Source organism: Heteronotia binoei, chromosome 1 (genome assembly GCF_032191835.1).
Source record: "Heteronotia binoei isolate CCM8104 ecotype False Entrance Well chromosome 1, APGP_CSIRO_Hbin_v1, whole genome shotgun sequence".
In the NCBI taxonomy this organism is placed as follows: Eukaryota; Metazoa; Chordata; class Lepidosauria; order Squamata; family Gekkonidae; genus Heteronotia; species Heteronotia binoei.
In genome coordinates this window covers 136,515,254-136,540,407 of record NC_083223.1, presented here as the reverse complement: position 1 = coordinate 136,540,407, position 25,154 = coordinate 136,515,254, and the positions used below count along the sequence as shown (strand labels likewise).

Sequence of the window (25,154 nt, the reverse complement as noted above, 5' to 3'; positions counted from 1 at the left end):
CAAAATTAATTCCCAAGATATATTTGAGGCAGATCTGAAAAGAAAAGTGGAACTGGTTGTGGGATCAGATAGCACTATATTCAGGTTGGGTTATTGAACAAGTCATTTATACCCATCTGATCCAGCATTCTGCTTCCAACAGTGGGCAAACAAATAAACTACTCTGGAGGCTTATATGTTACAGCAGGTAGCAGCAGTGTTCAACATTTGTCCCCTGTATCAAAAAATCAGACCAATAAAGCCTTTATGACAGATTTTCTATTTAGCTATCAGGTCTAAGGGGCTTCTGTGGTCAGGACTGGGGTGAACCAGGAGCAATTTTTATTTACTTTTAATTATATCCTGCTTTTCTGGTGGTTTACTTGGTGTAGTTTGGTGTAGAGGTTAAGTGTGCGGACTCTTATCTGGGAGAACTGGGTTTGATTCCCCACTCCTCCACTTGCAACTGCTGGAATGACCTTAAAAGGGCAGCTGCTGTGAGAGTTCTCTCAGCCCCACCCACCTCACGGGTGTCTGTTGTGGGGGAGGAAGGTAAAGGAGATTGTGAGCTGCTCTGAGACTCTGAGATTCAGAGTGGAGGGCAGGATATAAATCCAATATCATCATCTCCTTCTCCACCATGAAGACCCAAAGCAACTTACATTACTCTTCTTTCTTCCATTTGATTCTCACAACAACCCTCTGAAGTATATTGACAGCACCTGTCAAGCATCGGTATTTCAAATAAACAAGCGATTGTTTGATACAAAGACTCGCTTTATTAATAATCCGTTGTTGGCTCAAGGTATGGTACCTTGAGAGTGATACAGAGTTTCACACAGCATAGTGTTTTAAGGGCTACATCAAAGGAAATAGAAAAGATAGCTTCAAGACATAACATGTATGGTCCCCGTCGAATGTTGCATCTAGCTCCCGTCCTCTACCATAGTCTCGAGGGACTTGCGGTGGTGCCATTGGTGGTGGCATCGGGGCTGGTATTGGTGGTGCGGCGGGTTGTCTTTCCAGGGGGAGTATTGGTGCTCCCCTCAGGTTGGCAGGTCTCAGTACCTGGTCAAGTTGCCTTCTAATTTCTTGCGCCATGAAGGCGCTGTTGGCTTGAATCTCATCCCTCAAGCCCCTCGCCATGTCTGCCATCTCATTTCTCACTGTCTGAAGTATTCCTCGCTCATCAGGTTCAACCTCTTCATCTTCCCCATCGAGGCCAGGTTGTTCAGGGACTTCACCTTCCTCCCCCTTATCAGGTTGGGGTTCTTCTCGCTCTCCACCGCTGACAGGTCGGGCGCTCTCACGAGCGCTTTCTGGGCCACTCTGCCCGATCATCACCCTTACTCTACAGGAGTGTCGTGTCAGGATGGCCTCTCTCCGAGCTGGTGCCTCTTCCATCAGGGTGGTGGAAGTCCGCAGCTCCCAATTTTGGGGTGTGACGAGAAGTTGCTGCACATGCAGTGGAGACCCTCTCCCCACGGCCCGTCGAGCATCTAGGATGTGCCACGGGGGGGCCGCACCTCGATTTCATCCTCTCAGCTCTCGCCTCATCCTCTTTCCAGAGGGTTCGGGAGTTCACTGTTATCTGGAGCTCTCTCCGCCATTCAGTCAGAAAGTTGCCAGTTCAGTTAAATTCCAAAAAGGATCACTCTCAAAATGTCAAGCATCGGTATTTTGAATAAACAAGCAATTGTTTGATACAAAGAGTCATTTTATTGATAATCCGTTGTTGGCTCAAGGTATGGTACCTTGAGAGTGATACAGAGTTTCACACAGCATAGTGTTTTAAGGGCTACCTCAAAGGAAATAGAAAAGATAACTTCAAGACATAACATGTATATGTGAATGGCTACAACTGTGCAAAAATACTACCCTCTACTATCATGTGGTTGAAACTTCCCTGGTTCCCATACATTCCTGCTCCTCTTGATAAGCGGTGAATGGGAACGGTTTGGGGGAAGCGCCTCCTTTCTCTCTATCATCAAAGTTACTGCATTCCTACATTTTCTATCCAGAGGTGAGAAAGGAAAAGGCAGGCGAGAAAAGTGAGGGGGGAGTAAGCTTTGAAATGCAACTATGGGAAAGAAGAGATTTCAGAACAAAGAGAGAGAGGAATTAGATTCCAATAACTGCATTGATTTAATACACAGAAATGGAATGCTTGACAGCATCAAGGAAAGGGGCAGTGGCTTGGCCACGTTTGGGCTATTTGTCATAGCTTCCCTATATTTGTAATTCTCCCTACAAATGGGTTTGTAAATTTAGCCTCAAGACATCCAAGGTGCTCTGAGGAGAAAATGAACTCAGTAACACAGTACTAAAAATATGCAGACATTATCTTGCTTACAAAAAGAACTGGCCAATTAGGCTAAAAAAAAATACTCAACCAGAAATTTGCACATTTCACCCTACTAATGAATCAGAATTTTTTCTCATCTGCAAGAAACATGATAATAGCTGCAAATATTACTTCTACCTGAATTGTTGCACACATCTTTCCATTTCCATATAAAGTGAAAAATGTGCTAAACATTCATTCCACATTCTTGTTAGCTTTCCTGGCCTAATTCTTAATGTTCAAGATGAAGAACTATATATGCTTTTTGTTCACACAATACTTCAAATACTTGTAGTTGTGTCCTGCTCTATTGAACAACCTCAGGGAATGAAGAGCACCGATTATAACCTAATTACAGCAATTTTTGACTTTTTAGTTTTTTGTCAACAGTATGTGTTCTTTGTTATGGGCAAAACCCAACTTGGTCCTAAATCCACTTACATTTTTGTAAGTTTCCCTGCTGGGCATGCAGAAATGGTGAATGGGCATTTGAGCACATTTGAAAGGATGCTGGTATAGAACACAAACAGGTGCCCGCCCCTCCCCTGCTCAGTTACTTCCTCCCAAATCTTATCTTTCTAAAGGGAAGGGAATAACCTGCAGCAGAGGGTGGCGTTTAAACTATTGACAGGCTCTAACCAGACGTTATCTTTTGATTAATAATAATAATAATTTTTATTTACATCCTGCCCTCCCCGCCGAGGCAGGCTCAGGGCGGCTTACAGAACATGATATGGTATCATGATATAACAATACAGGTAAAATCAATTCACAATATAAATACAAATATAAATTAATGTTAAAAAGCTAAAAAAAAATACGGTGGTGCTACAGTCTCTACTTATCCAGGCAGCGTAATATTCAGTCTGGTTACGTCTTGAAAGCTTCTTGGAAGAGGGCAGTTTTGCAGGCCCTGCGGAACTGGTTGAGGTCCCGCAGGGCCCGCACCTCCTCCGGCAGCTGATTCCACCATTGGGGCACTTTTATAGAGAAGGCCAGCTCCCTAGTTGTTTTAAGTTTGGAAGTTACTCTTCCATTCTTCTCCAGCATGATTTCCTGGTAGGGTTGATGGAAACTGAGACAGGTACAACACTGTCAGTTCTGATATACAACAACTACTCGCCAACTGGAAGATTATGAATTCTGACAACTGTGCAAAATGCACAAAATACTAAAAAAAATACTGTTTATTTAAAACCACAAACAAATCATCACAATTAAGGGATGTTTGACTAGAAAGAAAATGGGCATTATGACTGTGTCAGGTTTGGTTTCCACATGTTTTTGACAAAGACCACAGCATTACTACCCACATTAAACCTCTGGTAAGTAAAAACAACAAAAACCTAATAAATATTTGTAAATTTAGCCTCAAGACATCTGTCTGAGGAGAAAATAAACCCAGTAACTTTGGTGAAGATCCCACCCATTTGCTCAATCCCACTTCCTTTAACATTGTACAATCTTAAACCACAAGTGACTTCAATTACCCAAGGGGGATACAGAAACTTGTATGAAAACTATGGAAGGTTCAAGATGACCATAATACACAAACCAAATTCTTCAACAAGGTGAGCGTAACTAGAAGTACTGTGCACTCAAATATGAATCATCTGCGTTGTTTCCTGTCAGCAGCTTCATTGCAGCTGCTTAGAACAGAGACAAACTATAGGGACTCCAATGTGGTGCCCGTAGGTGCCACCATGGTGTCCACCAACATCATTTCTTGTTTTGGTGTGTCAAATGTTTTTAGAAAGTGGGTGGGGCCATATGAGGCTTTTGCCCAGAAAGAGTTCAGATTGGCTGCATAGATTTCTTTAAATGTTGCTCTGGCAGCAGCTGCCATCACAGTTCAAGGATCAGCATTGTGTTAAGTTAAATTGTGGCAATTGTTTTTTGGCTGGCTCCACCTCCTATGGCAGCCATTTTGTTGCTGTACCCACCATGCTGTGTCAGAATTCCAGATGTGCCCACAGCCTCAAAAAAGATTGGAGACCCCTAAGCTATACTACACCAAAAAATGTATTTGCATGAAAAAGATGCCTTGAATTAAAATTTATTTGAACAACTCTGCCATAGTACAAATCAGTTCAGAAGTAACTTTACTATGTTGCAAACTGTGCTGCACAGAACACTATCATTTCACACAATCTTTAGTTGCATTACAGGGTTGATACACTTCTCAAGAGAGCCTCAGTCAGTCCTAAGATTTGATTCCAGCAGCACCTTAGAGACCAACAAGATTTTCAGGGCATCAGCTTTTGAAAGTAAAAATTCCCTTTGCCTGGTAGGGGGTGGGAATCTTTGGTCTCAGAAATGCATGCAGTTCACTGTTGTATATGGGGGTCTCTGAACAAGACCACTGCATTTAATATTTCTGTTCTACTCCAGAGCAACACCAGTACCTTTTGAACAAATAAGTCGATCCTGGCTCCTTGATGAGTTCAAAGGAACAGTGAATGTTTCCGCGAGAAAGCCATCGTACTTCTGTATGAAATAGAAGTGACTGATGATCTGCTCCCATTTCCTGACACACTGCATTAAACAGACGAGAGTTCAGAGGTCGCAACTTTATGTAACTGACAATTTTGACAACTTCTTGTAAGACAGACAACAATTCCTTAGGCAGAGATTTCGTCATCAGTGCTTCCCTGTGTAAAAAGTAATGTAAATTTTTAATATTAGGATTTTTTTCAGAAGCCCTGGTTACAAATCCCTTAATTTTTCCTGTCATAGCTGCTGCTCCGTCTGTGCAAATGCTTATGCAGTTGTGCCGTTCCAAATTATGCTCACTGAAGTACTGGTCTGTTACTTGGAATATTTCTTCTCCAGTGGTAGAACCGGGTAGTGGCAGACAAAATAAAAAGTCCTCTTTTATTTCATATTCGTCAGTGTACCTCACATTTGAGATGAGATGCGCGTGACCACTGATATCAGTAGACCTGTCGACTTGTAGTGCAAAAACTCCACTAAGCCTTAATTTTTCAATTAACGTTGATTCAATGTCGCAAGAAATATCATTAATGCAACCTGAGATCGTATCTGCTGATGCAGGTATTTTTTCGATTTCCTTAGCGGCTTCTTGGCTAATCATAATCTTGACAACTTCTTTGCAGACAGGTAAAATTAAAGTTTCAGTGAGAGAATGAGGCTTCTTGGATTTAACTAGCATATTAGCGATCACGTAGCTTGCTTTTTGCGCTTTGTCTGATGTTTTGAAAGACAAACTCATGAGAGTTTCCCGTTTCTTAGACTGGTCTTTCAAACGTTGAAAAAAGGCTTTGTCTTTTTGAGCCACCGATGGGTGTTTAGTAGTTAAATGTCGTAAAAGTTTACTGGGCACCATCGAATTATTACCCAAAGTTTCTCCACAAACAAGACATTTTGGGATTGGGCATGATTTGTCTCCGCAATACATACAGCCATAACTTACATAGCTCTCATCATATTTTCGATTAACAAGCTTAGGTTTTTTCTTCGTTGACTCTGCGTCTTTTTGGGAATCATTAGATTCACTTGACAAACTTACGGTACGTTTAACGAATTTATCCATTATATTACGTATTATGGTCTATTTATTTGTAATCAATTACTGTATTTTTTGCTCCATCAGACGCACCTGACCACAAGATGCACCTAGTTTTTAAAGGAGGAAAACAGGAAAAAAAATACTGTATTCTGAACCAAATAGTGACCTGACTTTGTACATCATAATTACGATAATACTGACACTAAAGTTTAATATGGCAGGTGTTTTATCATATATTTAATGCTCAAAATGGAACATCATATGTATGGGGTAAATCAAGATTTAATGAGTGATAAAGTTTTGGGTTTTTTTAATGAGGAAGGGGTCTAATATTCTGCTTTTTTAAATCATGGAGATATACTAGTCACTGTTCTACACTTTGACCCTTCAATGTTTTACTCGGAAATTTCTGTAGTTTCAACAAGCAATGATTTTACCGTAATCTGAAGGACTAGAAAGTCACTTGGGACTAGAAGGTTGCATAAAGCAGACATGCTAAAAGGTTTCATAGAGCAGGAAGCTGAATTTTAAGAACATAAGAGAACATAAGAACATAAGAGAAGCCATGTTGGATCAGGCCAATGGCCCATCCAGTCCAACACACAGGCTCTCATGTGTTCATGCATACCTCACGGGATTGTTGGGCATCTGACAGCAGTGAAATTTTACCTGTTAGCCCCGTGAAGGATAGGGGCACCTTCTTTTAGGGCTCATAGAATGGGACCCCCTGGTCCAATCTTTTTGAAACTTGGGGGGCATTTTGGGAAGAGGCACTAGATGCTATACTGAAAATTTGGTGCCTCTAACCAAAAGAACAGCCCCCCCCCAGAGCCCCAGATACCTGTGGATCAATTCTCCATGATTTTCTATGGGAATAAATCTCCATAGGGATTAATAGAATTCCCAGCAGACATTTCCCTCCCCTCCCCCCGCTTTCTGACAACCCTGAAGCGGGAGGAGGGCCTCCAAACCGAGGGATCCCCTGCCCCCACCTGGGGATTGGCAACCCTAGGTCAATTGCCATTTTCCAGTGACCCGGGAGGGATTTTAGATCCTAACACCAGCCTGCGAGGGGCAATTGTCTCTGCCTGCCAAATCAATGAAAACAGAGGTCTAGTTTCAGAACACACTTTACAAGCCTCCGTTCATTTATCCCCCAAACTCTGCTAGGCTAGGAGACTATCCAGTATTTTCTGTTTTAGCAAAACAGGGAAGCTCAGGCAACTCACCAAAAATAACTTTTTGTGAAATGTGGTTCACAAAGGTCCCTGTCACAATAATAGGGGGCAGGGCCACTCCGAATGTTGGGCTCGTCCGAGGAGGGGAGAGGAGAGGGGGAAAAGCCCACAGAGACCCCAACGGCATTTCTCGCTCGCACTCTGCCAGGCTCCAATTGGCCGAGGCCTCCGCCCATGCCCACGCCCCCCTCCTCCTACCTTGCCATTCAGCTCAGCTTCAACTGCTCCCTCGGCACAGTTTTTTCTTTTTTACGTACGGTACCTCCCCCCCCCCTCTTCCAACACGTTCCCCATTTATTTTTCATCCCTGGCTTACTCTCTTTTGCCCCCCCTCTATTTGCAAAACGCATTCCTCCTTCCCCCCCCTTTACAAACCCCTCCTTTTCTCCCCCCCCCCCACGACTGCAGGGTTTGCAAAATAACAATTGCTCAAAAGGTAACAGGTCGACGGCGCCGTAGTGTTACTGACGAAGCAAAGGAGGGGGGGGGAGAGAAGCAGCCCCGCTTGTGCTGCTGGCATTGCTCGGCGGCACCATTCACACTTCGCACGCAGTATCCTCATCCCTCCCCTCCCTCCTCTCTGGGTCCATCGAGCCGGGGGCCGAAAGATTCCCAGATGGTTTAGCCACCCTTTGGCAACCGTCTGGGGGAGAGAGAGAGACAGGGGGATCTTTTGCAGTTTGGAAGAAGAAGCTTCTTGCATGCATGCTCCAGGCTTGGCAGTGGCGTTGTGTGCACTTTGGAAGGGAGGGGGGTGGGAAATGGCAGCGAGGGGGCAACGAGTCTAGCTTCTTCCCTGCCCAACCCCTAATGTGTAGCCATTCCCTGCTTGCTCTGCAGGACCGGTGGGGAGGGATGGAAGCCAAGGAGGGAGCAGAGGAGCACAAGCAATAGCCATCAGAGGCTGATGGATGGCTTCAGCGGGCTGCCGCGCCAGTCCCCATAGACGTACAGACATGGGACCGGCGCCTAAGAGACCGGCTTAAAGCCATCTACCAGCCCCCGCAACAGCGGGGACCCCCCTCGCTCCCAATGAGCCACACCGCCATAAGCCTCGAAAAGGCTCATTTGGCGGCACCTCCCGCCGGGAGAGTGGCACCCACACCAAACAAACTCCAATCAAGAGCAAACTCCAATCAAGAGTACCCCACATGATGATCCACAGCCCCAAAGGGGCACAGGAGTCAACCCTATTCAAACCAAAACAACTAGCGGCCCCCACATCGGGGGAGCGGCGAATAGACCCCTCCCCCCACCTTCCGCATCATGGAGACAGCGATCTACCTTTGGGACTTCTGGCGGGGGGGCAGCCAAGGAGGAGCAGGCCCAACAGCTGTGGACTCCGCTGAGGAGCATCCATGCCAAAGGCGACGCACAAAGAACAAGTGGGAAGCGGGGGGGAAAGCGGCTAGCAACCGGGCGGTCCTCCAGTGGGGCGCCCCTGGAAAGGGGGGGGGCAGAGACGCAGTGCCCTACCGACAGGCGGAGGAGCAGCCAAAAGAGGTGACGAGCCTAGCAGGCACAATAGAGACCATAACTTTCTGACAAAACTTGACATTTTTCCGCGGCACACCAACTAATAACCACGGTACACCAGTGTGCCGCGGCATACACTTTGCGGAACACTGACCTAGAGGACCTACCTAGACAGTAATCCACGTGCTGACAATCTGAAATATGTCAGAAATTATCTACAACACTAATACCACAGAATAATTAACATAATATAGATTATTTTCTTGGCAAAGAGTTGAAAAGGATAATAAGTTTGCTAAACTCTAATGCCAAGCTTGTGCATTGCAGGCACCAGCATCATGCAAACAGCTCCTTGTCCAGCAAAGACAAAAGTGCCATAAAAACACGTCAATCAGATGACTATAACACCAGGATTTTATTTCACACTAATAAAACAGTATCACATGATACATGAACATTGCTCAGCTATGTAAAACACAATTGCTTTTATACAGACTCACATTCCTTCTTTATATCCTCTCTTCAAAACATATGAAATTTGTTCTTTTACATCTGATCTCTCTGTTATCATCCAGAACATTTAATCAATCAACTGATTTAACATTTCATTTGCTGTCATTGCTCGTGAATGCTTAATTATCCAGATGCAGAGTTTACAAATCTGGCTTTGGCTAAAATATTGAGTCAACAACGAACTGGCTCTTGGCTTCAGTTTGGGAAATTGTAAAAAATGAAAAAGAAAAAAGGACACATGACATCTAGGTGCATGATACCTCCCACCCCCCTTTTACCAAATGCAGCAGTTGGAGCTATGATTTAAAAGGGTAGAGAGTCTTTTAACCCTTTCTGTTGGGCCATTTTTCCAGTTACTTCCACCTGCTTAAACCAAATAACAAATGAAGCCCCTCCCAATCATGAGGCGTCATGCTTATGCCCAGGAGAAACAATAGTAACCTACCAGCTGAAACAAAAGAAAAGACCTAATTTAGCTATGCATTTGTAGCTAATGTTTAATAACTCCTTTAAAAATTGAGAAAATTTAGGAAAGAATTATAAAGAAAGACATATAACATGAACTCCATGACCTGCAAAACCCAGGCTAGCTTGATCTTGTCATATCTTGGAAGCTAAGTAGGATCAGCCCTGGTTAGTATTTGGATCACCAAGGAAGCCTACAGTTGCATCACAGAGGCACAGAATGTCAAAACAACCTCTGAACATCATTTGCCTAGAAACCCCTATGGGATCACCATAAGCCAGCTGCAACCTGACAGCACTTTTTACCATCATAACCTGAACATATAAATGTGCTGCTATTTCTCAAGGGGCGTTTTCGCACTCACCTTCAAGTGGTGCGACCACCCTCCTCACGCCGGCGGATCTGCAGGGATTTCGCACCAGAAGCGCCGGCGCACCCAAAAGAGCCGGCGACTTCCGTCGCGAAACCAGCTCAAACGTTTTCCTGTTTCTTGGCAGTTTCCATTTGAGCTGGTTTCGCGACGGAAGTCGCCGGCTCTTTTGGGTGCGCCGGCGCTTCTGGTGCGAAATCCCTGCAGATCCGCCGGCGTGAGGAGGGTGGTCGCACCACTTGAAGGTCAGTGCGAAAACGCCCAAGCAGTAGTTACAGGTATCTCCACTGTAACAAAACCAGCACTTTGTGACTGGCAAGATCTCAGTGTTCCCTCTAAGCTGAGTTAGTGTGAGCTAAGTTACACTTTTTTAGCCTCTGGCTCACACATTTTTGTCTTAACTCAGAAAAAACGCCCCAGAGCAAACTAATTTATGAAGTAGCTCACAACTTTAATACCAGTAGCTTACCAAATAGAATTTTTGCTCACATGACTCTAAAGCTTAGAGGGAATATTGCTTGCCATATGGCTTGGACCAAAGGTGTTGTAGATGTTGCAGAAGCAGAACGGAAAAGACAACCACAGCAAGAGTTCAATGTCAGGGGACACTCTGAACATGTACAGACCATATCTTAAACCTCCCAAATAAAAGATAGCTTTTTGGGGGGGGTTTATTAGAAACATCAAATTTTCATGCATATGCAGAGTGTAGCTGATTATTCAAAATAAGACTGTAGAGGCTGAATGAAGGACAAAATACTCATACACTAACCATACTGAATACAGTGCTTCAGAAATATATCCTATAACCAATTAATATTTCTCATTATAAAAGCATAGCTATATATTATATGCTGACTATGAACACATGTAGGCATAGAGTCTGGTATACTACAGACCTATAACTCATGCACATAACGTAAGAACTATTTATTATCTTTTTCTCCGCTAATTCCCTGCCATAAAATAACAGATCACAGAAAGGTGAGTGCAGTGGAAAGGATGCAAACATGGATAGAATTGGAACAGTTTGGGATACATATATTTTAAGAAAATTGAGAAAATATAACCATTCATTACTTCTGAACAATATTTAATATAACCCCTAGAGCAACTGGCCTTTATTGACATTTTAATGCCAAATTACAGACTGCCAAATCCAAATAGCTTTCTATGAAGGCAATGAATGTTGACCATTGTTAATAATGGTGAAAATTTTGGTATTCCATCCATCCATTCAGGCCTCCAAAACCACTGCTACAATTGTGATTTATATTATTTTTGAAAATATATGGTTTATTAAAACAACATACTAAGCATAGTTTTATTTTCTTTATGAAAACCCTTATATTTTATTCATTATTTAGCTTTCAAATTTCTATTTGTAAAGGTTCTTACACATGGGCAGAATCTTGAGAAACAGAAACTCCATGTGCGCTAGTAAAACTGGAATTCCTGAGTGGAACAGTGATCAAAATTTTAAGAGTAGTGGGTACAACTAAAGTAAAATTGGCAAAGTCCAAGTGGTGCCTAAAAATACCTAAAAATATATTCATTATTCTTCATAGTAAAATATCAAAGAAAAGTACCATTGTTCAGCAACTGGCTGCATTTCACATACACTTCATTATAGTGTACCTCCTTCCTGAAAAACATGGAAGAATCCATTGTAACCCCGCCTCCAAAAAAAACCCTGTTGATGCTGACTAGCTGTGGAAGTACAGAAAACAAAGGAATCAAGGAAGAGAAATAGAAATAGAAACTGGGGCAAGGCTGGTGTACCAAGGAGCTACTGAGGCTCTTCCCACATATCTTGGGGGCTCCTCAAATTATCTAAGTAGAGAAGAGTTGCTGCACCCAATGTAACATAAGAAGGCCCCCCCCTAATATAATATCTTCCAAGTGCTCATAAACTAACAATTTGTGCAGTATTTAGTGTTTACAACCTCCAGGGGGGGCCTGGAAATCTCCCACTTTTACAACTGATCTCCAGATTACAGAGATCAGTTTCCCTGGATAAAATGGCTGCTTTGGAGGGTAGACTCTATGGCACTGTACCATGATGAGATCCATCACCTCCCCCAAACCCCTCCTTCTCCAGGTTCTGCCCCAAAAATCTCCAGGTATTTCTCAACCAGGAACTGGCAACCCTAGCAACATTGCCTGGAGGCAAGGCACAAAACTATAGATCCAACAACTGCTTCTCTCAACAACCATAGATCCCCCTCCCCCAAAGCTACCTGTGTCTTCTTTCTTTCTTACCTCAGCCCTTTCAAAAGCATTTTTAATTCTTGGGGGGGGACGGGACACCAAAGTATTTCGGACAAATTAAATTACTACACTTGTCCACATCGCTTTATTTAATAAAATGTTTTTTTTACTTCCAGTCAGCCTGCTTAGAATAATAAGGCTCTTCCTGCATCAAAGTTACATTAACAAGAGGATTAGAAATGACAGAAAGACTGGAGTCTCATTTGTGAACACTATAAAGCCTAACTCTGAAGCCACATAAACACAGAACAGACAAATGTGCAAAAGGATGTAGTTGTGTCAGTAGTTGTCTGCTGCTCTGATTTAACTGAAATGTATGTCATTGGCTTCCTACTGGTTGTCTGAAGGAAAGTCTTTCAAGTCACCACCCATGATATATGAGTTACTAAGAATAATGTACAAACCATAACCAGGAAATCAAGACTGACTGTCTACCAGGGAGAGGCTATCAAAGTACATTACAAGTGACAAGGCCATTGTAAAATCCAAGCTTGATATCTCCTCATGCCCTAGATATGTCAATAAAATGCCAAGTTCTGGAATGGAACTCCTCATTGCTTGCATTGCTTAGCCACGAGTCAGAAAGTATCCATCATTTAACAAGAAGTATAGTATCCGAAAACATGGCCTCCGTTGTCAGCAATCCAAAAAGCAGAAGCAAACTGTGCAAATGTTAATGAAAATAAATACTGTATATAAAGAAGCATCAGAAAACACAAGTGTAAAATTATACTTTTAAGTCACTGCAGGTGAACAGATTTGTGTTTTAAAAACAGTTAGTGGTAAGAACTTTTCTTTCAATCATATTGATAAGAATTTAACTGCTAATGAGATCAGAATGCAGACATGCATCGTAAGCTATTTTACTTAGAATTTAATCAAGAATATATACGGTAGCTTAAATAAAGTGTAGCAATCTAAAACTGTTTTAACATTCCATTCTGTAGCGCTACTGCACTGAAACCAGTAACATGATCCCTGGAATACTAAGGCCAAAGCCTTGGTATTATGAAATTGTAATGGTCATATGGGATAGTGCTCTCATAAAACCTTTACTCAAGCATTTGATGTAGAAGATAGTTTTTCCTTCTCACATAAGCAAAGATACAAGACAGAAGAAGGAAAAGGAAAGGTCCCCTGTGCAAGCAACAGTCGTTTCTGACTCTGGGGCGACGTTGCTTTCACAACGTTTTCACGGCAGACTTTTGCCTTCCCCAGTCTTTTACACTTTCCCCCCAGCAAGCTGGGTACTCATTTTACTGACCTCGGAAGGATGGAAGGCTGAGTCAACCCTGGGCAGGCTACCTGAATCCAGTTTCCGCCAGAACTGAACTCAGGTCGTGAGCAGATGTTCAGACCACAGTACTGCAGCACTGCTGCTTTACCACTCTGAGCCACAGGGCCTCTAGAGAAGCTGGCAAAAACTGTATTGCAAATCTCAGTGACTTGTGATAAATTACAAAGAGAAGAAAGGCATCAATAGCAAACATCAGCACCTGGAGATAAGGGTCTTCGCAGCTTCTCCTCTTCTATCTTGTATCTTGCTTATGTGGGAAGGAAAAACTATTTTCTACATCAAATGCCTAAGTAAAGGTTTTATGGGAGTACTATACCCACCTTGCATTATTCCAGAGGGGCTTCCTGCAGCTGCTATGTCATCATAATCTGTCAGTACAACTTGGTTAATATTCACAATGCATTCAAGACCTAGAGTGGGCATATTCGATAAGATTATTTATTTAGAAAATGTCTGTGCTGACAACGTTTCTGATAAAAACAGCTCAATGAACTTTTCAGGAAAGTTTTAAAAAACAAGATGTTACTTTCAGCAAAGTTCATTATTTGAATTAATGCAAGTTAATTATTTAGAAGTTGGAGATAGTATAAAGAAATACCCAATAACCCTGTATATAATTATTTGATTTATTTTTGAAGTGAAATACTTGAAATTTCTGCTAAGTTACAATGTTTGTGTAAATCAATATTACTGTATCTGTGAAACAACCATAAAGTTAAAAAAAAAAATTAAAAGAGAGAGATAGTATGAAGATACAGATTCTGTATCTTTCAAGGTTTCAAAATTGTTCTCCATAAGGTATTTTTAATATTACACAATTATGTTTTTGTTCTAAATGGTAAGCTTTTTGTTCTAAATGGTATCTTAATTCAGTATTTTCTACTCTTTGTTCATGCATAGCAACAAACACAGCAACAGTCATTCATGCAGTACAAATTTTGAGCCCAATTTCATCAAGAGTGCCTTCCTACAAAAACAAAAGAATTATACTCTTAACACCTGGTACTGTCCACAAATTTATTATTCTATTGCTGGTAATAGTAGTAGCTCATGTATTTGTTCTAGGTAAGCCTACCATCACATAGATATCTCACAAATCCAGAATACTTTATCTGATTACTGGAGTCCCTCACCATTATCTCTCTGATATGCTGATGTCTACTATCAACACATCCCTAGACAATTGTAAAGGGATTAATTAATAATTTTTGGCAGGGTATGTGTGTGTGACTTTGGCAGTTACACTGAAGCAGGAAAAGAATATGTGTAACAGACTCTGCTGAACCTATTTTTCATGGTTCCATTGTAACATATAAAGACAGGAGAGGAGGGAGGGAGGATGAAAACAGCATGTCCTTTTACTGGGAGATGTGTAGTCACCAAATACGGAGATAGCTCATGCATCTTACATACTGGAGAAATGCAAAGCATACCATAAGGGTCATTCATAGCAAATGCAAAACTAATTCAAAGGTTATCTTCAAGTGTTAAATATTTGCCCAATTCATTTTTGTCATTTTGTGAAAAGTGCTGAAAGAATAAGGTGAATGAAATTCACAGAATAGACTTGAAATATTAATAATTAAGGATTGATTCTACATAAAAACCTGACTTTTCCCCCTCTCAATCATGAAGTGGAAATTGTCACTACATAGTCAATAGTCTGCAATAATTAAAACAATCATGCAGCATTTTGATGTTTAAAGAAGCATTAGATGAATTTCTTCAGCCACAAGAATCCATCATTTTACTTCCATCTTTTCAAGTCAATAAGCCACTATTATTGGCCACATATACTATCTGTGTCCATATCATCATAGTACCAATGTAGTGTGTTGGTTAGAGTGTAAGACTAGGATTTAGAAGACTGATTCTAAAATCCCTACTCTGTCATGGAAATCTGCTGAGTAACATTGGGCCAGTCACAGACTAACCTACCTCACAGGGTTGTGAAGATAAAATAGGGAGGAGGAGAATTATGTATGCCACCTTGAATTAATGAAGTGAATAAATATCCCTGGAAATGTTCACACCATTAAGGAAACAGAGATCTGATGTTGCAAGACTTATATGTGCACATCTTTCAAAAAACATAATTAGAACTTGTAAAGAAGAAAGTTCAGTTACTGAAGAACACGCTACTCACAAAGTATTATTCCAATCAAATACTCAATGCAACCTCTTATATATCATGAGGGAACTAATATCAGACTTCTAACTAGAAGTCCCAGCACAGAACTGCAGCTTCACTCAGACTCAAATAAAGTGGAGTTTGTTTGTGATGGGCATAGACCTACTGGTCATGTGTCCATACTTCCCTCCTCCTCCATCTGGCATGGTCTGCTAAATATATTCATTTATTTGGTGCATTCATTGCCCGTTTTTCTCCCCAACAAAGACCCAAGTGGATAAAAAAGAGAGAGAAAAAAACCAAAAGAACAAACAACAAAGGCATGCGAGGCCTCTGACTGTTAAGTCTTCTTGTTCCACTAGCTAATATTCCACCCAGCTCTAGGCTCCAACCCTCAGGCTAAGAGCCAAAGGACAAGGATCCTTGCCCTTCAGCATGTGCCATAGGACTCATATCTCTGGGCACACCCATGACTTCTATTTACTGGTGTACACAGAGGAGAGAAAACTTAGCAAGATGTTACTCAGTTGCTGCTATCTAGTAGTATCTTTCTCAGTTCTTTCCTTCCCTTGGGTGTCTTCAACTACCTCCAAATCATTGCAATCTGGATGAGAGCTGCTAAAATTGAGGTTGGTCTTGTTCTCAGCAAGTGGGATTTTTAACTATGATAAAACCATAGAGGACTGTTAACATATGGAGAATACTGCTATGACCCCTTAATAGAGGCTTAGCTGAAACTTTTTAAGACATGGAGGTGAATAACATTATTTGGTAAATAACATTCAATTAAGCCTCTACTAAAGGGATAGGATATTTCTTCCATGTCAACCATAAAACCATGACAAGCCTCAGTTTGTTAAGGCACCCCATTCAAATGCCATAACACACTGGAGTTAGTCCAAGACTTCTGTATTCAGTTTCACAGTGCCACGTGATAGAAGAAGTATTTCAGCCTGAATTAACCAGGTAAAAGTCCATCTGATCTGAATAGCTCAGGTTAGCCTGATCTTATCAGATCTCAGAGGCTATGTGGGGTTAGCCATGGTCCGTATTTGCATGGAAGACCACCAAGGTAGGAAGTCTGAGGCAGGCAACAGCAAACCACCTCTGAACATCTCTTGCCTTGAAAACCCTATGGGGTCACCATAAGTTGGCTGTGACTTGACAAGAGAAAGGGAAGCACCTCCATGTTTTGATGGCTGCATGTATATCAGCATTATCTTCAGCAGGCTAAAATACAAAGAACATGTATATATTCTTCAGACCAGAGAATGTCAGCCCATCTCTGAAATACTTATAGGGGTATTTAAGGACATCCACACTTTGTATGTTTAACAAAGGAAAATACTGCCCACCCACCGACTGCTTGGTAAAGCATGGAATAGTTCTGAATAGCATAACTATAATACTAGTTCAACTAGGCTGAGATTAGAAATTGCATTGCTACTTAACAATAAAACTAATAAAAACTACCAAAGCTAAGTTGCGCAGTGCAGTGGCAAAAACACTGAAAAGAAGAGCTGATCCACAGAGCCCTTCATCTACTTATTGAAAACAGATGACAGGTCACTGTAAAAAAGCTCTTCAGCATGGTCCATGAAGGTAAGTGTTTTCAACTGAAGTGACAAAAGATCAAAGTCCGTAAGGGTCTAATAAATGACTTATCAGAACATATAACCTCATATATAATAATCTGTTTCACTCATTTAAACTATGAATGCAATAATTTCAATAGATAAGAGATCAATTCACTTTCCACCACCAAAGTCCCCTCCCCACTGGTTTTAATGGAGCCAGACTGCACCCCAATCTCTAGAGTTCAAGGGTTTGGTTTTAAAGAGAGGCACATTCATCTGTGGTGCCTAATGATGCAATCTGACTCAATTAATTAGAAGAATATGTTCCTTTCCTTGGCCACTCTCCTTCTCTCTGTAAAGTAGGAATTTCCTTTTGGGCAGACATTGCATGCAAGTGAAATTGTTATTGCTCATGCTAGCAGCAAAGAATGCAGACTAACTTATATTTCCACAAGAGACTAAACAGGTCTAACTTCCTGATGTATTGTCATTTGATTCTTTCTTTTTTAAAAATACAATATATAATGCCTTGGTGCAGAAATCTGAATGGTAATAAGTATTACAGTGATAGTGAATTCTCAGATTGTCTTATGGGGACCTTACCAAACAGTTCAAGACTCAAAGAACTTTAATTCATCTGGATGCACAAGGAGTCAACCGGTGAGGAGAAAGGCTCTCAAAAAGTAAGGCACCTACCTACTTTAGAAGCAAAGGATAAGAGAGAAAGCAGCAACAAGGGGACGAGTTCATTCAATATTGCTGTGCCAACATGGCAGTCAACCACGCAACCATGTAGTCATCCACGTCAACGGTGAGTAATATTTGCAGGAGCACACTCCATGCAACATGCAGTTATGTAGAAAGCTTCCACTCCAGAGCACACTGCCAACAGGAAAACACACTACACAAGTATGATGGTGCATGGGACAAATGATCACAAACTTTACACTGCTCCTTATCTCTGCACTTTATCCAATATGATACTACACAGGAACATTTTGCGTGGCCTCCACGTAAGTGTAGTATGATAGGAAACTGGCTATATCAGAAAGGAAACAAGGTTCATTGGAGTTGCTGAGGCTGGTTAGAAACACAGCAGAGAGAAAGGGCAGAAAAACAGGAAGAGATCAGGCCTCTTTGGCTACACATACTGATCTCATAAGCGTCTGACAACACTAGGGATGTTTCTCTAGTTTCATATGCCTTCACTGAACCTTGCAACTTTCTAAGAAATCCACAAACTATATGCTAATGGTTCTATGTTAGCTTGCCTTACAAAAAACATGGTAAAAATATGGCTCTGCCTATCTTCCATTGAATCTGAAGAAGTGTATCACAAAAGCTTGTACTGGGAATTATTACACACATGTTACATATAAAGCTGCCTTATATGGAATCAGACTGTCAGTCCATCATGGTCAGTATTATCTACTTAGACTGGTAGTGATTTGTCCAGGGTCTCAGACCTTAGACATCACCTACTGCCTTTAACTATTAACTGGAAATGCCAGGGATTTAATCTAGAACCCTCCATATGCAAAACAGAGGCTCCTCCATTGAGCTACAGCTCCTAAATATTGTTAGTCTTTAAGGAAGAAGTGGCCTTCTGTTTGTCTCACCTTTTAATCTCCATCCTTGAATGCACTAAAATGGGCAACTGTAATTTGATACATTGTTCTTCTTTTATGATCCTTACCAGCAATGCCTCTTGTCCCATCCATCAGAACATAACCTCCAAGGGCCCATCTTCTCACTTGCAAGTCCTACACACAGAGATGGCTCTATGACACGACAATACTGGCGGCATATGCTGATTGTTCAGGGCTACTGAATTAAGCAGCCTGTTGACTGCCATGCCAATGCTTAATTCCCTAACAGCTTCAATTAGACAGATTTGTAATATATATAAAAAGAAAACCAAACATGAGAAAATAACTAATGAATGCATAAAAATCATGAGGTGTATAAGAAGATGGTTCGAGCTGCATGGATGTCCATTGCAATAATACTGCAAATAATGCAATAATTTAGTGAAGACTTAGAACAAACACATTTTAAATCTAGATGTAAGAATATAAACATGTTTATAGTGGGTAAGTCAGGGGTAAGTCATGAGTGTCAAACATGTGGCCCGGGGGCCGAATCAGGCCCCCAGAGGGTTCCTATCAGGCCTCCAAGCAACTGGCTTTTGTCTGCTTCCTTCTCCCCTCTCTTGTGCCCTTCTGCATCGCAGCTTGCTTTGCAAGGCTTGCTCAATCGCACAGAAGCTACAGAGCAAAACCTCTATTTTCTCCACTGGTTGAGGCTCCTCCCCCACCTGATCCCCTGGGGAATAGCCAGAGTTTCCTTTGCCCAGTTCCCTGGATCCCATGGGAGAAATTCAAAGGAAGCACCTTTGAGACCAACATGTGCTAATGTTTTAAGCATGTTTTAAGTTTTTTCAGAAAAATTTTTATCATGTTTGTGTCTTTTTCAAAGTTTATAATAATAATAATACCTTTTATTTATATCCCGCCCTCCCCGCACAAGCAGGCTCAGGGCGGCTCACAACATGTAAGTGCAATACAATAAAATCATACATAGCAATAAAATCATCATAAATCAATTTACGAGTTACATTAAAATTAACATTAAGGTGCTAAAATAGATCTTTCATAACTTAGTAGGAAAAGTTCAGTAGGAAAAAACATATATCTCTCTGCTACCTAATCTTAAATAGGTACACGCATGACCTGTCCCAACACAGCCCGTCCCAACAAGGTCTCATTTATGTCAGATCCGGCCCTCATAACAAATAAGTTCAACATCCCTGGGGTAAGTAGCTAGCAGCTAATTATTCTTGCAAACATGCAAGCCACTTCCTTAAGAGGGTATCCATTTCTATGGTTGCACAATGTGAAAGTTTTCAGGAACTAGGGGAAGGGAGCTATAAAATATGAGCAGATATAAGAACACAATTTACGGGAAGGAAACTAACCCCAATTTGTTCAGATGCTCATACTCAAACACTATGAATCACCGGAATTAGATGGCAACCTTCATCTTGAATTTTGTTATGCCATGCACAGGAAGAAAGCACACAAACCTTACATTTAACCAGGTTTGTGCCTATCATGAAAACTAGAAATTTGTTCATGGTATCTGAATTGAGAAGTGGCATTTGTGTGATACCTACATCCATGTCCCTTTTGCAGAACTTGAATACCTGGGTAAGCTAAAACAAGTTCTAAGCCAGTAGACTAAACGACAGAGACGGTCTAGACAAGATGCTAACATCAGCATTATTTAATAGTAAACAGCAAAAAATACTGCTCACTAGTAAACATATCGTGAAGCAATAACAGAAGATGAAAGTTTTTAACATTTTAATGTATTTACATTAACGTATTTATATTATACTAGAATCACCATGGGCAGGGTCCCTGTAAACTTTAATTAATTGCAGCCTCAGGGGAGGGGGGGGTTGGCATATGTTTGGAATACCAAGCAGACTGCTAAGTGCAGATTATCATAAGAGGGAGTCAGCAACTAGTTCCAGTGACTGATTCCAACTTTTTGAGTTTTTCTTCAAACAATTTGGAGGGTGTAAGACACACAGACCAAATTGCATGGGATTAATTCTGTTTAGGAATGTACAGTCAAGTGACTTTTAAAACACCCAAACATCCACATTAAGATTGGTTTTAAAAAAAAACCCTGAAAATACTTTGTGTAAACTAAATATATATGCTTCACAACACTCAGATTCAGTTTAAGAGAAATTGGGGAGAAGATAACACAATACAGCTAGTATTTTCATGTTCAGCTTCCAAACCTTGTGACTCTTTTACATCTATTATGTTCTATACAACAGGAATAATAGAAATCTAGACACTTGTTGTGTTGTGCCATAAGTGACATCCTTATGAAAAAGGTTTATCAGACTCTAAAGTACAAGCTTTGCCCTGTTATTTATTTGCACTTGCAGTTCAGCCATTGGTTTAGAAGAATAGTCATGTTTCTGTGCCACCTCAAACAGAAAGTCAAGTAAGCAAAGATCATCACAAGAACTAATGAACTCATTCAGCTTCAAGCAGAGTTCCAGGCAAACATGAAATCCAGCATGCATGACGTTCCTGCAGAGACTCATCACTCTATCAGATCCTCATGCACAAATCCTTTCAATACCCCTGCAAGTCCCAGACACACATCCTGAGGACCAAATTATAGCTAATTAAAACATACTGTTTTCACAGCATTACTGCTGCTACAGTTAAAACACTCCTTACAAACCTGCCTGGCTTCTTTAGTCTATTGCTAAATTGTTTTTTAAAAACCCTGTAGATAAGAGATTATATGTATAAATTTAAGGCACGTTGCTCATGTATATATCTGTATTAGGACTGTAAAAAAACCTCCTCATAACGTTAATGGTTCGGACAGTCAAGTATCTCAGGGTTTTTTCTTAAGAAACCACAAATACTGAAGAATCATATTTATGTAAAAAGTATCAAACTATAGAAGAAACAGAAACCTAAGTTCAAGAAGAGGCTTAAGAGAAGCAGGTGCTTCATGTTTTAATAAGTAGGTCACCAGTCAGAGCAGCTGGGGGAAGGGAGAGACCATCCACAGGAGAGGAGAGATTGGAGGTGGTAGCCACATCTTATTTGCAAATAAGCGTCTTATTAGGGCAGCACTCAGATGCCTTCACCATTCCAAGTGTCACCAGGGAGCAAGGGCCTGGGGTTACAGGACCCTCGGCTCAGTCAGAGCGCCAGCTGCACAGGGCTCAGCACAGACCTCTCCATTTTCCCCTTCAGCCTCCACTGAAAGGAAAAACTTCACATGTGTAAAAAGAACCAAATTTAATCAGGGAGCCCAATGGAATCTAGTCTCCCCTTTTCCTTAGCACTCTTTGTCATCAAAAACATTTAGCTAGCACTTGGGTTTCCAGCCACACAGTCACTCAAGGAGGAGGAGGGAGGGGAATAAAGGCAATTATTGTTCTTTCAGTGCTAATCTAGCTATACAGTCTTTCCAAAACTACATTTACTTGGGTGTTGTGGGAACAATACAGATCTCCCATACTAGTTAACCCAAGCACTTTGATTTATGGAAAATAAATTGACTTCTCTAGCCTTAGTGGTCTCCGCATGCTGAGTCTGTCCCACACCCCAAAATTCACCAGTGGATTCTATGGCAGGAAACAGACTTTGAGACAATTAAAAATAGTTTGTGAAGGGCATTACTATCCATTATGTACAAATTGCCTTTGTCTCACTGCTGCTTCTAGTCAGACAGGTTTTAAAATAGTACAAAGCCATAAAAAACTTCTTCACTGGAGGTGAAGGTGATGTATGTGTACATGTAATGAGCAGCTCTTCTATCAAGCTGTATTTAACTCTGGAAAAGCTATTGTCTGTCTCTAGTCTTCCCTAAGAAAAAAACCTTGGGACTATCAGGCAGTCTGTGGCCCCACCCCCAATCTCAGCATGTTCACTAAACAAGGGAGCCATTAAACGCAGCAACAGCAAAATACTTATGAGTTAATGTAAACCAATTACTCTGCGAAACTATTTGACTGGCCCAGCCTTCCAAGCCTTCCAAGCAGCAGAAGTTCAGAAACATTTTCATTACAGCTCACATGCTTATTTTTAGCATCCTCTTAGATGCTTTGTGATGAAAGGGCTGCAGTGAAATTATCCAGACACACGAAGTTAGATTGCCTTTCTCTGAGGGGCACTAAAGAAACGCACTCATACATCTAAGTAAAGGCAATTTCCACAATTCAACCCATTTTAAAAGCACTGCAGGACCATAAGGGCTCAAGTAAGCGCGGCTGCTCTGGGATGTGTGGCCAGAGGAATGAGATTAAAGCTACATACACAAGATGGTATCTGAAAATTGCAAACTCCATGTCACCCATGCACCGGGAAGAGGGCGTCTTCTCTTTGCTATTAACTGCATGCGAAAGGCTGGGGTACCTAATTGTGTCACATGATCTTCAGGCAGCAGCACCAAACGTGTAACCGCTTAGGAAAGCCTATTCCTGTGTGGTCCTCTTAACACTACAACTTGCACTTGAACAGCGCAGCATCGCCTTGTAGTGGGGTTTACACACCTTTCCAAGATGTAGAAACAGCCACCTACATTTACCCCGCAGGCTACCCAAGGGTCGAACTCGAAAGCGTGGGTGGCACAACCGGTGCGTGACCGCACCAGACCACAAATCACAGCACCAGAAATCCGGATCCTCACCGCATGCGAGATTTACGGTTATGCTGCAGCTGACCGACGATACAGCATCAAGTTTCAGAACGAAGGCTTTATCCTCCTACATAAAACTCTTAGGACAAGGTCTGTTTATTCAATCCAAGGCCCCCTGCTGAAATTATCGTTGCGAGTCAGACCATATATGAAGGGAAAAAGATAAAGGCTGAGTTTGCAAGATGAAGAGACTCCCGACTCATCTCTGCACAGAGGTAAACTTGTTGACTTCAGCGGATCTACGTGCTCCCAATCCGTGAGGAGGTGCAGCTTCCTACCCGATGCAAAAACTGCACTGCGAGACCCCCCACGCCAGCCTTCTAAGCCACCCCACCAAACTCCTGGCATAAGAAAGAAACAGAAATGCTCAGCGAGGGAACGAGAAAGGAAAGTAGGGGAGAGGGCGGGGGTCTGGTTCCCTACCGTCTGGACTCCTGGAGAGAAGGAAACGTCTTTCTCCACCCTGAGGACTCCTCGCAGCGTCCCGGGCGAAATGGTAACGACCCCAAAGTAGCCCAGCCCCGCCTGGCTGCTTCCCGCAGGCAGCGCCCCGCGTGCGGCCACTCGTAGCAAGACAAACAGGCGGAGCGAAGTTTGTCTTGTCTTGCTTGGAGGCTGGCCGCCATACGGCACGCAGCTCCAACACCAGAACTCCTGCTTGTCCTCCTAGTCGCAGAGGTTGCGGCAGCAGCAATACATTCCGAGCCACGCCTTCGAGGAGCGGCGGCTGCCCCCTTGAGTGCTCAGGGGCTTGGAAGGAGGCGGTGCAAGAGCCGCCGCCACCACGAGGCAGCCCTTTGCTCCCCGCCTCTCTCCCGGGTAAACTTCGCTTCTTTGTGTCTCCTTTGGAAAGGTGCTGGTGGACTCTGTAGAAGACATGGCTGCGGCACTCAGCTCTCTCTACACCCATAACCATTTGTGCCTAACTGGTTACATGACAGACAGAAATTCAACCGGGGCAGCCTTTGCTGTTTGATAAGCAGCAAAGGGGAAAATTGGTAGCTTTCAAGTGGAGCGTTTAATAATTCTACAATGAATTTCTGACTTTCATGGACATAACAGATATTAGAGAAGTCAACGTCTTCTACTCTGTAGTCTTTTCTGGGGATGCGGTCGGGTAATTGCACTGAATTCCTTCTTCATGGGACTGCTTTTAATGCCTAACTAATTCTGACATAACTTTTCCATACGTACCTATTGAATAGCTCTTCAACTACTCACTGAGTAAAAGGCAAACATAAATTTGCAATCAATTCCCCACCTTTCCTTTGCCAAGTGCTTTCTCTGCAATGGGCATTCAAAGCACCTTACAACATTTAGTCCTCCATTGTGTCCTCACAACAACAGCCCTATGAAGTACGCTGGGCAGAGAGAACATGACCTGCCCAAGGTCATCCAGTAAAGTCCCAGATCCTAGACCTAGCCCAACAATCTACCCACAATACCACAGTGGTAGTGAAAAGAAAGAAATATAATTGTTAGCAATATGAACAGTCTAGGCTTCATCACTGTCTGCAGAGGGCCAGAAGACTGTATTTTATCCTAATAACTTTGTTAGCTCACCATTGCCATGGAACTGTTCTTACTGCTGTTCAGGTTCTTCTGAGTACAAACCTTTGTTGTAAAACTAATGGCATCTCTAAACCATTGTATTAACAGCAGGGACGGCCCTGCCACTAGGCAAACTAGGTGATTGCTTAGGGCTCCGGCCTTCTGG

At 42.0% G+C, this 25,154-nt stretch overlaps 1 protein-coding gene across 1 annotated transcript in view; it reads right to left on the bottom strand.

Moving 5' to 3' along the window:
- TIAM2 (TIAM Rac1 associated GEF 2) overlaps positions 1 to 24,132 on the bottom strand; it is a 303,128-nt gene extending 278,996 nt beyond the window's left edge. The window contains exon 1 of the mRNA XM_060241093.1: positions 23,861 to 24,132. The gene's annotated coding sequence lies outside the window, so the exon portion shown is untranslated. The remainder of the gene's footprint in view (positions 1 to 23,860) is intronic.
- Positions 24,133 to 25,154: the final 1,022 nt, after the last annotated feature.